The sequence below is a fragment of the Excalfactoria chinensis genome, chromosome 3 (assembly GCF_039878825.1).
Source record: "Excalfactoria chinensis isolate bCotChi1 chromosome 3, bCotChi1.hap2, whole genome shotgun sequence".
In the NCBI taxonomy this organism is placed as follows: Eukaryota; Metazoa; Chordata; class Aves; order Galliformes; family Phasianidae; genus Excalfactoria; species Excalfactoria chinensis.
The window spans coordinates 83463654-83478362 of NC_092827.1; the positions used below are offsets into that span (position 1 = coordinate 83463654).

General features: G+C 39.7%; 1 long non-coding RNA gene across 1 annotated transcript; it reads right to left on the minus strand.

The window, feature by feature from the left end:
- Window positions 1-2718: 2718 nt before the first annotated feature.
- LOC140250493 (uncharacterized) lies at window positions 2719-12880 on the minus strand. The gene is made up of 4 exons (XR_011903183.1): window positions 12746-12880; window positions 6083-6234; window positions 4202-4295; window positions 2719-3138 (listed from the first exon to the last, which is right to left on the minus strand). It is a non-coding gene; the product is annotated as an uncharacterized lncRNA (long non-coding RNA).
- Between the last annotated feature and the right edge of the window lie 1829 nt (window positions 12881-14709).

Genomic DNA, 14709 nt, shown 5'->3' on the forward strand with positions numbered 1-14709 from the left:
GGAAGCAGAGCAGTATGGGGAGAAGGTTCACTAATCCTGTCCAGAGAAAAAGTGTTTCATGTCACTCAACAGCATCTCCACAGAGCAGGTACAGGAGAAGCACTGACAGCCTCTAAAATGAATCACATCCAGTTGTCCTCCAGCAGGAAGAGGCTGGCTTTGACATGAAAATTACAGGGGGGGTGAGATGAAAGCATGGGGAAGGGATCTCTGGGCTCCATGAAGGATTTTGCCTTCATCTGCCCTGTGAGGAAAGGGAAGAGGAATGCATTAACAGTCCTGACTGCTCTCAACTAGCCTGTCCTTTCTGACCCCTTCACCAGGCAGTTCTGTGTCCCTTATTGCCTGCCTTTCAGAAATTAAACTTGTTCTCCCTGCTGCCAAAAATAAAGACAGAAATAACATCTGGGTTGAAAGCAGTTTCAACAGAAGGGAAAGCTGTGGAGGCAGAGTGATGATTCTTGCCACGTGACTCAGTGTGCATCACACCAGAGCATGCTAGCAGATTAGTACGTTTTGCAAACATTTGTACAGCATTGTTCTGTTTTTCTTTAGATGACATTTAGTCGGGCTCTTTTAATCACCAGGCTGCCTGAATGGGATTTTCAGCAGTACAAGCATAGACAAAGAGGTAAAACACCTCCCAAAGACCACGGAGCAGTCACCCGAGACATCAACAAAGTTAAATAAGAATGCACTTAAATTGGATAGCAAATGTCTGTAAGCAATCACCTTCTCCAATGTAGAAATTAATAAACACACAACATCTATGTATTGTACATCCCACTAACAAGAGAATCTGAAATGATGGAGAAAGAGGCTCTTCACATGTGGTTCCTCATTCCTACACCAAGCCAGAGCACTGCAAAGTTCAGGGTATACAGCTGTGACCAAGGGCCTAAGTCCTCCTCTCAGAGGACACTTGAGTCATGCTTTTAAAACACATGCAGGACTTTCGCTGCAGCAAGGAGTCTGCTTGCTGCCATTCCAACTTGAACCACTGCAGCAGCAATGTGTCTCTCGCACAGACTGTTGTCCTCCTCTTCTGGGAATCAAGTATACCTTTAAAGAAGTAATTCTATCCTCAGAAAGCGAGCAAACAACCGCAATTTATGATGCTAAATGAATACACAGAGCAGCCCCTCACCCATCAGTGCTGAATAAATGCAGAGGTTCAGCTGCTGCTTTGTTTCAACTGTATTTCAACATCATGTTTTCCCCACTTTGGTGGATTAAAGATGGAAGGCTTTACAGAAGGAAGACATGCCTGTTAATGCAATGTAAACAATAAATAATAATAGAAAAGGGAAAGAAGACTGATTTATTGAAGGTTATTCACTTCTACAGAGTAAATAACGGAACTTTCAATTTAAGTGGACATTTTTACTGCCAAATAAATCTCCTTGTGCAGATATGAGAGGAGGAGAGGCTTGCACATAGTACATAAAAAAAGCAAGTCTAGAAATTCAGATAATGCAAGTGAACACGCAGAGCCAGACACTTGATTTATATCACCACAGGACTGGTTTTACAATCACCTGCCATTCAATAATAATAATAATACACAGCTGCCATTGAGTAATAATGATATACAGTACGATATGGCAGAAATAAACAAATTGCTTTTGAGTAAACAAACAACAAAATAGCCACAGGCCTATCAGCAAGCCTTCACATCATGCAGAACTCCCAAGGAACTGATATTTTCTTTGCTCAAGTAAAGACTTCTGAAGTAAGCCCCACATTTATGCACTGCTCCTGTTTTTATGTTTCTAAATTCCCTGTCCTGCCAAACCTTTGAGTGCCCAGCAGTTCTATTGGCAATTTCAGCACTGGATCAGTACTTTACCTTTGCAGATTCTCATGGAAATGGGTCTAAGGAGTGATTTGGACATGCACATCCAGAAACAGAGTTCAGGTATGCTCAGTATTGGCCACTGTTTCCCCCTTGTATTTGTTGTCCCACTAATGGCCAAATCATTGCTACTGCACAGTAAATGCTGTAAGTGCAAATGCATATAAAATTGATTTTTGCAATTGCATGTTGCCTAAATCTATCTGTATACTTTGACCCATCCAGTTTCTAGTGAAGATCACAGTAACCAGAGTTTCTTGTCATTCCTGAGGGATGTTCAGGCCAAAAACTGAAGCTCTCTCCTTAGTATTCTTTGTTGAATTCTGCATTGCCATTCCTACACAGTACTGTGATAGTGATCATACAATTTCTGCAGGCAATAACCCACGGCAAGGGAATTTGAAATCTACTCTCCTGAATTGTCACCAGATCCACCCTATATATCTTTTTCCAGTGAAACAAATCTTATTTCTTTCTTCTCGTTTTTCACAGTAAAAGTACAGTCAACACTCTCTGAAGCAACACAGGATATAAGGGTACACCTACACCACAGGAACTTGGGAGTGATTTGGGAAGTTTTACATCTGTGAAATAATTGAATTCACACATCAGTGAGTTTTATCTCCAAGGATGGCCACACAAACTGCTTGAGCTTGATTCCTAAGTGATGAGATAGTACCGCACTTATTAGATTTCCATCCGAACTGACTGATGGACCCAACAGTTACATGAAATGTGATCTATCCCTCAGACTTGGAGTGAATTTCAACAGGTCGCAATTTTAAAACTCCCAAACTTGAATTTGCAGCAAAGAGAATTGCAAATCTAAATACTTACTGAAGGAACAAAACAGGAGAAAACAATCATGGAAGAGAGTAAGAGAGGGGAAATACCTCCTGTAGGCTTTTTATGTTTGTTTTAGTGATGTAATTATTTTTCTTTTTAATTAAACATCCACCAATGAGGCTTCTATATGCTTCCTTAAAAATTAGTATTCCTTACCTTAACAGTAAGACCTAGCTAAGAGTATTCATTATCCAGGTACAAATGCAACACGTCCTTCAAAATGCATAATAGCTTTTTTAATTCTTTGTTGATCTTTTTCAAGAGTTCTCTCTCTTTTGTGGCTGCACACAACGAACTGTACATGTTGCTGTAGCCAAATGGAGTGGATCGTGAACTTCTCTCTAGACCCGGAGCAGGCTTTGAAGTCAGAGAGTCCGCATGATGAAATTAAAATGCAACAGGACATGAGTTCACTGAGTTCACACACCAGGGAAAATCTGTTTTAAGATTTGAAACTGAAGTTAAAAGCACAATAAAGATACAAATTCCTGCTAATCTGAAACTTTCTCTTTCTCACCTTGTCATAAAAGCCCTTTGTGCCTGTAACCACAGTCCCTTATCTTTCCTATGGACTCTGCCAAAAGGAAGCTGACACCTCATCAGAAGATATCTGGGGAGAATGGTACTACTTGAATCCTGCCTCTATCTTCAGAATGATATTTTAGTCTTCAAGGGATGGCAAAGGATTTCCACCAGCAGATGGATCAGCAGAAAATGTAACTGAGCAGCTCATAAACAAAATGTCCTGCTCATAACAAGCTAGCTGCTTTTCTGTTTCATGTTCTTACTTTTAAGAAGCCAGCTGTAACTGTATCTTTCTTCTAATACCTATAAATTTAATTTTCCTAGCTGCTGCCCTAGAATTAGAACTGATTTAAGTAAACAGTGTAAATGAAGATGGGTTTTCCCTTCACAACCTATCTCTGTTTTTTTGCCATGGCAGTTTCTTAAAGTTGTTTAATTTTATGTTATTAAAAGTTACCTACCCCATTTAGCAAAAAATTAGCACTACAGTCATTCTAAGAGATCAGAGTAGGTAAAGTAAGTCACTTCTCAATGGAAGAGAGATGATTCCACTTAGCTACTGCGTGGTAGAAACCTATAATGCATGTAGGACTTCGCAGGGTAAGACAGCAGGCTCCAATTACGCTGCAGTAAAGGGTACTGTGCTGCAGTAGAAACATACATGTGGCTATTTATTTCCTTCCTCTTCTAAATTCACGCAAAACACATTTTGTGCTCTTAAGATTTTTTGCTCAGTGATTGGCTTTATTTTTATTATATTTGAGTGCCACTTTTTTCTTGATGCTCCTTCACTGTTTTTTGATTCAAGGCAAACAGTTCAGTAGGAGACCAGGTATTGTTGAATAAAGGATGGCAAAATGGATGGCAGGCAATTATGGTCTTTATGCAGGAGTATCTTTTATTTCACATGCCATGCTTTCTTAAATACTTAAATGAAAAATAAGACAGTTAGCAAACTACTTAAGCTGTGCTTACCTTTAAGCTTGTGGAAAGTGTTACAAATGTTGACTGGAGCAGTCATACGCCTGGAGTTAAGCATGCCTAGCTTCACTGGTTTCGGAGCCAAAACCTGTTTGCATTATAGTTTAGGAACAGCAAAGGACAGAGAACAAAAGGAGCAGTTATTCAGAACTTGGACAAATAGCTGTAAATACATTTTTGGTGCTATTAAGCCAACTTTGGCTCTGCTCAGAACACACTGACTGAACACACAGTCCTAATAATCACAGCTGAAAAACACAGACCATGGACGTTTATTGATTTAGACAAGATCACTCCTCACAGGAGAGAGCGCCTCTAGTTTTACAGACCTTTTAATTCCCTGTACACCATCCCCTTCCTTTTTACAAATCTCCTGCTGTGAAACTCTAATGCACTCTTGAGACACTGGAAATCAAGGAACTAACCCTGTAAATTGTCCATCAGCCAAAAGAGGAAGCAAATCCCAGGACCAAGGAGTTCGGTTGTTATCCATGTTATGGTTTAGCTCAGGGTATAAAGCAACAGTCGCCACATACCCCTGGAAATCAAAATGCTATTGCAAGGTAGATGATAACAATAGATTATTGTTCTTTTTATTGTGTTACTCTTCAGCCACATCTCCCCTCAAAAAACACAGGTACCTCATATCTATTGCGTCCATTGGCCAGAAACACCACTTCTTATTTTAACTAAATCCAACATTCCATGCAAATGGAAATAATTTCTGCAGTACAGAAAGTCCTTGCAGAAAATACTGAACCAATTAGTATTATGGAAAGTGGAACTAATTACTGTAGTGATACAACAAAAGAAACAAAGCTAGAAATCAACATTGTCCAATCCTTGTGAAAACTTTCACACATAGGTTTGGTCGCTATTCAGAAACTCACCAAAAGAGCTAGTTTACTCCCTAAAAATGAGGTCTGCTAGCATAAAACTTACCTAGCAGTCAAGCTTCGTGCAAGCCTGAGGCAGAGACCTTTCACTGGCCCTTTGCTCCACGGTAAATTTCACCTTTGGAAAAAAGAGGCCATAGGCTTGTCTGAACAACATGTGCTCCTTTTTTGAAGGAACACTGTCAAGGCTGTAGGGCCAACTCATTAACCTATCCCCCAGCAGTCCCATCTGGATGGTCTTATCTGTAGGAATTCAGTTCTTCATTTATTTTTTCAACCACAATTTGTGACAGAGTTTCTTAAAGAGCAGACTGGTGACTTATTATTAGCACATGGGTAGGTCAGCACTCAGGTTTATATGCTGCTAACCAGCGTCCTAACATTCTGTGTTTAAAATCTCCAAAGGGATTTTGAATAGATTGTAAAAGTAGGATCTTGAATTCTTGAAAGTAAAAGCTTATGATAGGACTACTGTCACAGCAAGTCATATTTTGCACTGATAATCTCTGAAAATTGCTTTGCAAAGTCATATAGCTCATGCACACATGACTTTCTGACAATTCCCTTGTTAAAAGTGCTCTGATGACCAGCCTGTAATACTTCAGTTGTGCCACTTAGGGAACAATGAAAATATAAGCAAGCACTAAACTCTGAAAAAATAAAACCCATCCTGAAAAGGTAAAAAAATAAAATAAAATAAAATAAAAATAAATAAATAAAAAAGAGAGAGAAGCTGGGGTCGGGAGAGAGAGGAAGTATGTACCCAGAAGAATACATACTCACTAAAGCATACAGAGAACATTTCCTGCAGGCTATCAGAGACACTAAATACTCCCATTCTTGTCAGGGCCAAAATTCCAAGCACAGAGATGGGACCTGTAGTACCTCGATGGGAACGCTGGGAAAAGAAGATCCCGTTTTCAAACTGGGATGTCTGTCTGATCCTCACCACTCACAGCTTCCCAGTGGTAACACTCACCAAGTACTTGCATCCCATATTGTTTACACTGTGTGTGCACAGCTGGCCACCACACCTCAGGAAATTATTCCTACTGGAATAAAAATATGGAATCATCTCCAGAAAAGATTATCCACTTGCTTGCTTTCATCTTGCACAGAGCACTGAAAAGTCTGGAAAGAGATAAATGTCTGTTATATGGGGATTTACACATTTCATCCAGACAATTGACTTAAATTTCAAGCATGAAGCCAGAATTAATCATTTATCAAATTAATCTTCGTGATGTATTCAATGTCTAACCATAATACATTCAATTGCTTTCACAGTCTGCAGAGCAGTGGGCAGGGAGAAAACACCTGTTAAGAATCAAGAAATAAAAAACAGGTATGCAGTATGTTGAAGTTACAAACACTGGCCCCAGTCCTGCAAACGCTTGGCATGCAGTGAGCAGCAGCGTGAATGAAGCTACAGCTGGTCACCTTTGTGATCTGAACTTTTTCTACCTGCCTGTAGCAAAGATCACCTTCTAAGTTCATTGGCAGGCATAGAAAAGGATTAAACGCTCAGCAATTCACTATTTCTATCTTCCTAATGAAACAAAGGAGCAAGCGACGTTAACACAATTACCACGTTAACTTAAATGGTTAGGATATCCAGCAGCTTCCTGTCACCATGAGTGCCTTGGTGTTTAATCATCACTAAGAAACATTTCTTTGGATTGTCACTTTTTGTAGTGCTCCTCAAGTGTTTTTTAAAAACATTAATAATCATAGATCAGACATCTCTCCAGACTCAGATAAGAAATCACTTTTTAAAGCAAGAACTTTTCCAGGTAGCTAATAGTCTTAATTTCTTTCTTGAATGAAAGAGAACAGTTACTCAAGTAATACTCTGATTTCAGAAGCACTAGTTAAAGTTCTAAAACCTCTGATAAAAAACAAAGACTTGATAGCAGCCTTTCAATATCTAAAGGGGAGCTACAGGACAGACTGGGACAGACACTTTTATTGGTGACAGAACCAAAGGGGAAGGGGAAATGGCTTCAGACTTGAAGAGTGGGAGTGATGAGGCACTGGAACAGGTTGCCCAGAGAAGCAGTTGATGTCCTGTCCCTGGAGGCTTTGCCACAAGCAACCTGATTAAGATGTGCACATTCCTGCTCATTACAGGGGAGTTGGACTAGATGGTCTTTAATGGTCCCTTCCAACTCTAATGATTCTATGATTCTATAAATAAGCATCTTTAAAGCTGGTTGTTTGTTTTTAATAATGTCTGACACAACAGAATCGTGATCAAAGAGGCTTTGCAGCATTTCTGTAATCTAGTTATTCAATTAACTAACTAGTAGGCCATTAATCATTAGTATCATTCTAAGAAGAGTTGAGGTACTCCACATTTATTTATCTGGAGTAACGTAATCATTTCTATTCAGGACTTCAAAGATTGGTACTGACCCATTGTAAGATAATGTTTTAATAACTCAAATGAATGAAATGCTCACATTCAAATATCATTCTTGCACAGACTGTTTAAGCCCCGTTTAGGCGTGACATTTTAATTTCAGTTCAGTAAGCCCAAGTACAGGTCACTAACATGTATGAAAGACAGAAGCTGCTGAGGGATTGAACCTGTAAGTTTGCATTTCTATTCCCTAGTGTTGGTTCCAGATTACTTCCGATAAAGAAATAAAAAGAGAAATTAATGATGTCAGAGTGAAAATTCAGAAATCTGAGTAGCAGAAAAGCTTAACGCTACTCTGTCCATTTATAGCTGAGAATAGATTTTATTTCAGATGGAAAGAATACAGATGATCTGTACTAATAATTAGTAATTTGAAAACAGCAAGAAGTGCAAGCCGGGCTATGCAAGATACATATGCAAAGCTCCTTTGGCCTGACTCTTGCTTTCTTTTCTGAACTGCTGCTTCACTAAGTGGCAAGCAGCAGAGGTCAGAGGCCAAACGAAAAGGATAAGCGTCAATGGGAGACCCTGTGGTGCTACACAAGTGCATAGTGGTATATTGTCCACAGCCCATGAAGAACTTGTCAACAGCTCAGTGAGAATCCTTCAAAGGAGCGTCTACAGTTTCATTGCATCCCACTCCCTGGAGGCAGTGGCAGATACCCAGGGACACAGCAGCTATACAAGCAAGATGGCTCTCCAGGAGCTCTGCTGTCTTCTGGTATTTATTTATCAGCATGCAGATTATAAGCAGAAAGCTCTTCCAAATAACTGGACAGTGATATTCAAGCAAGAAAACTGCTAGAAATAGGTTAGACTAAACATGAATTAAGTCTTAGAAAGCTAGACCTGAAGAATAAAAATGAACATTTGTTGTACTGAACAAAGCTATATTACAGCCCTAAAAAATCTTCTCATGACATCCCAGTGTCCAGTCTTTCCTTCTCCTGTGAAACCTGAACTTACCAAAGCATCACATCAGGCTTTGATGACTAAGAATTTCCTTCAAAGGAAATAACAGAGTGTCCTTCTTAGGAAAAATTAATTACCAAGTCACCCTCTGAAATGCAACCTCTCTAGTAGGCAAGCTCCCATTTAATTAGTTCTAATTACTGAAATATCAAGGACAGAATAAAGAACATCAACTGTTAAATGAAATCGGCCAGATTTTTCAGTCCTTGTACACAATTAGCAGTTACTCTGCACAGAAGAAAATTCAGTCCACACTTAAAACTAACCTTTGCATTTCTAGAATAATTAGTTAAGATTACACAGTACACAGACACATTGCCTTGGCCTCATACAGCTCCTAGAACAACTGAGTTAGAGCCCACAAAAGGGCTTTTAGACCTAACATCATACAAGTAATAAATTGTCATCGCTATTCTATTTTAGGAAGGAACTGAGACAAAGTGAAGAGTATCAAACTGTGTCTGTAACAGTATAGAAAATGAAGAGCGACTCTCCCCTTGTTCTTAGTGAATTCAAATGTTGTGGTTTTTATGTTTTACCTCTCTAATCTCCCTTAATCATCACTTTAAACTAATGAAATATGCACATAATGAAGGTGACTTTATGGATACTCAGTTGTTTTGATACTGGCACCTTACTCACCTCAGAGTACTCCTCTTTCATCTCTAAAGATGAAATCCACGTTGAAAAGACTAGGTGTCACTGAAAAACGGTAAAAAGATAAACGTCCTTCCCTTCAGTGGTACCATGTGACTGAATAAATTACGTGAAAACAGATTTAGATGCTCATGCCCCGAACTTATTCCTCCTTTGATAAGAAAACATGCAAACATAATGATCTGGAGAAGAAAATGAAATTCCCAGGAATGGATCAAGTTCGGAACAAAAACAAAGGGGTTCTTCAAAAGCTAATCTCACAGAAGTCTGCATACAACATGATATTCTCTCAAGGTACAGATTTCTCTACCTGGCTGCTTAAGTGTGCTTTCCTGTGCAGAGTGTAACAATGCAGAACCTTTTTTTAAAATTCAGTTAAAAGGTAACAAATTATCTTGAGTCACAAAAGGAGAGAAACAAGATACTAGACCATTAAATTAGAAGTGGTAGGAATCAGATGAAAATCAGACAAACAGAGAGATGTCACTGATTATTGGCTATTAGATATATTTATTTTATGGAGAACTAGCATTAAGTCATTCATTTCTGAATAAACATGTGCAGATTCCCAAAGCATCCTCCCAGCTAAAGGAAGTGAACTTTATCAGTAAACTGACCTGTAAATGAAGCCAACTGCCAAGAACATTCCAAGGGGCATCACCTTAATGAAACAGGAGCTGGCAGCCCCCTTCCTGCTTTCTCTTAAGCCAGAGGAATATCAACTGCCCCTTGAGATCTACAGACACTCTTACTCTGAGCCTCCACACAACCCATCACCTTCCATTCTGCTGTCAGCTGGACAAACCATACCACCTTCCCATAGAATGTGCCTGCAGAAAGGACCTCTGACCGCCAACTTAAAATGGAAAACACATCCCATTGAAGGTGGCCTCTTGTGGAGCCTGAGCTGTAACTTTTGTTACAGCCTGGGAGGGGTAATAGCCTAACAACAACAAAAGAGAATTTATATCAGGACAAGAATATATATTGAACAGCTCTGTAGCTGTGCGCATGAGGAAGGATATTTAAGATGCATAGTGATCTCCATCACTATAAATCACTTGTTTCTTCCTTTCTCTGTGAAGATGACGAAGGGTCTGGAGGGCAAGGCTTGTGACAAGGAAGGGGCTGAGGTCCCTTGGTGTACTCAGCCCAGAGCTGAGGATGCTGAGGGGTATCCTACAGCTCCTCACAGGGAGCGAAGGGGCAGCGCTGAGCTCTGCTCTCAGTGACAGAGACAGGGCCCGAGGGAAAGGCATGGAGCTGGGTCAGGAGAAGGGCAGCTGGGGGTTACAGGCAGGGTCTGCACCAGAGGGCGGTGGGCACTTAAGAACCAGCCATACAATGTACTGAGTTGACTACATGTCTTACAGCCTGGTTCTTCGAGCATTCATTGATTAAGCAGCAATTCTGGAAGTCTCTTGAACCAAGTTCAACAAGATAAATTCAAAGTTTACTGCCTCTCCCACAGCGTTTCTTTCACTCATCCAACATTATCTCCAAAAGGTCACAAGAGCTTTTTATAAAATCTGGTGATATATCTGGTTCTCAGATTAGCTTTTTCCCAGAAACATCTCTGCAGTTTCTGAATCAGTCTGGAGGACTTCCACTGGCATATTTTGCTTTCTAGAGATATTAGGTGAAGTACATTATTGGTTCTCTTCTGGTTGGTCACCTAAGTCCAGGGTTAAAATAATAATAATAATAATAAATTATATAATAAATAATATAGTAAATTATATAATATAATAAATAAAAGGAAACAAGATAGAATTTGGAAATATATTTAACATGTTCAAACTGTCTTCCATTGGACCTATGGAAAACATACAGATAGATAAAATGCCTGCAGACTGATATCTCAACGGCCCATGCAGTTGTTTCTACATACAAGTTGTTCAGGAAGTAACCACCAAATACTGAGTGTGCATCATACTAAAAACTGGTTACCTGGGTAAATGCATGAGTCTAGAAAAGATAACTGTTTATCATACTCTGTTCTTTATATGAGACTACAAAGAAAAACTCAGAATAACTTTTTCTTTCAATCCAAGATCATTCTCTCAGATAGAGGCTCTAAAACATACATAGACCTAAATTTCTCTGTTCTGAGTCACACTGATGACTGCTTTTCAACTCATATATTTTATTCTCTAACTTTTAATTTAACTAGTATATTTGTTGGTAATAAACTGTACTAATGCATTTCGCAAAATACAAAATATGACTTAAAAAAATCATATCTTGCTTTTGCTTTTTGAGAAATGAAACTGCATACACATGATGTAAAAAATATATTAAGTAATCCAGTGTAATCTGGATAATTATTTTAAATGCCTACTCCAAACCCCTGAATGTGTCAGCCTGCAAGTCTACTTCCTCTGTTTTTCAATCTGCAAGATCTGCAAGTAATTTAGTCTTGTTTTCACAGAGCGCAAAGACATTCCATTTGTTTACACTAGAGACAAATTTTACTCAATTGACGCAATTCCATTGATTAAATAATGGCTTTCTTCCTCATTTTAGGCAATTTCAGCCTTATATCATGACATAAAAGAGGTAAGTGATTGTCATCTGTGCTCATAATATGTGACGGGCAGATTATCAGGTATGAGCCTTATTGCCTAATGACAGGACCTTTTCAGGGACTGATTTAAGTCCGAATGCTCATAACTTGTTCTGAAAACTAGGCAGATGATTAAATAAGTCAACAAAGGGTCAACTATAGGCCAACTACAGGTGATTTAACTGGAAAAAATGCTATGAAATAAAGCAGATATAATTTGTCCAACTTATGCATTAAAAACACTGCCAACAACCAGCTTCTGTTTATCTGCCACCTTCACGATAACATTTCTTTAAAAAGAGTATTAAATATGTCAGTATTGAAAAAAATATAGTTATTTTTAAAAAGGGAATACATGCAAGAACCTCCATATTCTTCCTCAGCATGGAGTTTCATCTTACAGGGAATAAAACACAAAATTAGCTGTTGTATTTGGAAGAAAATACCCCCACTAGCAACCATAGTAAAAAGAGTATCACTGGAATACCTTCACAGGAATAGCAACATTTGCCCTAATGTGCTTCCATACTGCAAATCGTGATAACTCAAATTCACCCATCCACAGGCACTCTGGAACACTAGCAGATAAGATGGGCTTGAGGGGAGTCCTAAGCTTTTGGGGGAGCAGAGTGGTGGGTGCTGGTGGTGACAGCAACAGACCTAAAGCGAAGCTGTGTCAGCAGAGGGTCTGGTGGGGGATAGGGAAAGGTTCTGCATCAGAGGGCGGTGGGCATGACACAGACTGCCCAGGGCAGTGGGTATGGCCTTGAGCTGCCAGAGCTCAAGAAGCATTTGAACACCCTCAGACATACAGTCTGATTCTTGGATGGAGCCAGGAATTTGATGCAACGATTCCTATGGGTCCCTTCCAAATTGAGATCTTCTGTGATTCTAAGCTATCAGCCACAGTGTACAAGCCCAAGGCCAGCCCCGTGCCTCGGCCCACTGGTGTTTTCTGTGGAGAGGCAGGGAAGGCCTCGCACAGGAGTAGGGCTGAGCAGGGCAAACACAGTGATTCTGCTCACCTGTGCATCACCTCTAAGACTACCAGACAGCACTTTCGGTCTTATATCAGTGAAGTACCAGTGACATCTAGTGGACAGCTTTTCTGTAGCCTTGTTTCTAACGGGGCAAAAAGGTGCTTCTTCAATTCCATTGGGGAAGGCTGCAAAGCAAAAACAGCAGGTTTAAAAGGGAACTTTAAGGATTTCCAAGTCCATCCAGATCTCCAGTGCAGATTCGACTGTACCTAAGTCTTTTCTAGCAGACTCTCTCATAAACAGATTGCAAAACCCTTGTGTGTGATGGAGCCACAGCTGTGCCAGCCACGCTTCTGAGTGCCTCAGCACCAGCTTAGACTGTGAGACTGAGAGGCACTTTATGCAAGGTTATTCATGCCTCTATGCAATTATAAGTGTGTTTTCATGTCTAGGCTGAATTACCTGCTGCACCATAGAACATTTTTTCCCCTTTCACTCCTGTCCTGCCCATGAGAAGTGTGAAGAACAGAGAATGCTTGCAGCTCACTTACAGTTATCTGGGTGAACAATGGCAGCTTGATATACAAGTGTTCTAAATGGGTTTGCTGCCTACTTAATGAGTTTCCTTTGCAACACATGCAGCTACAGCTTCTTAGAAGTGCATGCTTTATCCAAAACTAAGTAAGATGGTACAGATGAAAAAGGGGAAAAGGAAAAAAAGGTAATCCCTGGCAACAGAACAAGCCAATCTGCAGTATCTTGCTCTAAAGAGGAAAAAACACACATCTACACTACTCAATCTCAGGTTCAGATAGAGCTTCAAAAACAGCCCACCAAAAGCACACCATTCACTCTGAAGACCTCAGCACCAAAAGCTAAGATTTAGCAGAGATGCATGCAATGGTAGCAGGGATCTTTACAGCAGAAAATACAAGGCAGCTGCAGCTGTAAGCACGACTTACCTGCATTTGCCTGTATCCAGCTAATCGTTTCCTAAACAACACTGCTCAAATGATATTTCATTTCTCAAACCGTGGTACGGACTTGTTAGATTTCAGCAGTAATTCCACACACTAAAAACATCTAAAAAAAAAAAAATAATAAAAAAAAAGCTATAAAAACAACAGTAATTTATTTTCTGAATAAGATTCTACATAAGCACTTTACAGACACTCCTGAAACTCGCTGGAAAAACACAAAGCTTTTCTCAGGCAGTGTGCAGAGCCTGGCGGCTGAGGCTGCTGTGTGTGCTTCACACCACGCAGCAACATCTGCTAGCAGTTAATTTGCAAAATGGGAGACTGTCACCACAAAATGTAGACCTTTATAAAATAAACACAAGAAAAATATTACCAAGCAAAAATAAAAGTGCACAATAAATATAAGTGGGTGGTAGCTGCAATGCTGGTATAGAGGATTTTATAGGGGATCAAACAAATCACCGCACTGAAACTGCCCACCACAGCTTTGCTTTCAAGAGACTGCTGTTGTCAGGCTGAGAGCTGGATCTCTCTCATCCCCTTCTTGCCATTTTATCCTGTAAAATTGTCCTAATTACCTATTTGCTTCCTTAGGATGGTAATATTAAAAATATAAACCTCAAAACCCAAATTTCCAGAGTACTCTGTCAGCAAGAAAGGCTCAATCTATCTTCCTTATGAGCTCTAACTATAGACAAGCGGAGAAATATGGTCTCAATATTAGATGAAATATGCCTTGAAAGCAAACTCAGAACTCACTAATCTTCAGTGGAAGGGTTGTTCTCTGACGGGCAAAATTACTTGCATTAAATAATGGGGGCTGGAGAAAAAAACCAAAGCTTTTCCTTATGACTTTGTACTTCGGAACATGAACCAAAAAACAAAATTCATCTGCAATTTTGAAAAGGAAAATCATACATAGCAAATAATTAATTCTAAAATGTAAGGCAAAAATCCCAGTGGTCCAGGTAGTACCAGTGGGCAAAGGTTGTATTGTGAGCCTCTCTAAGTGAGGTTGAGTAGATGTGA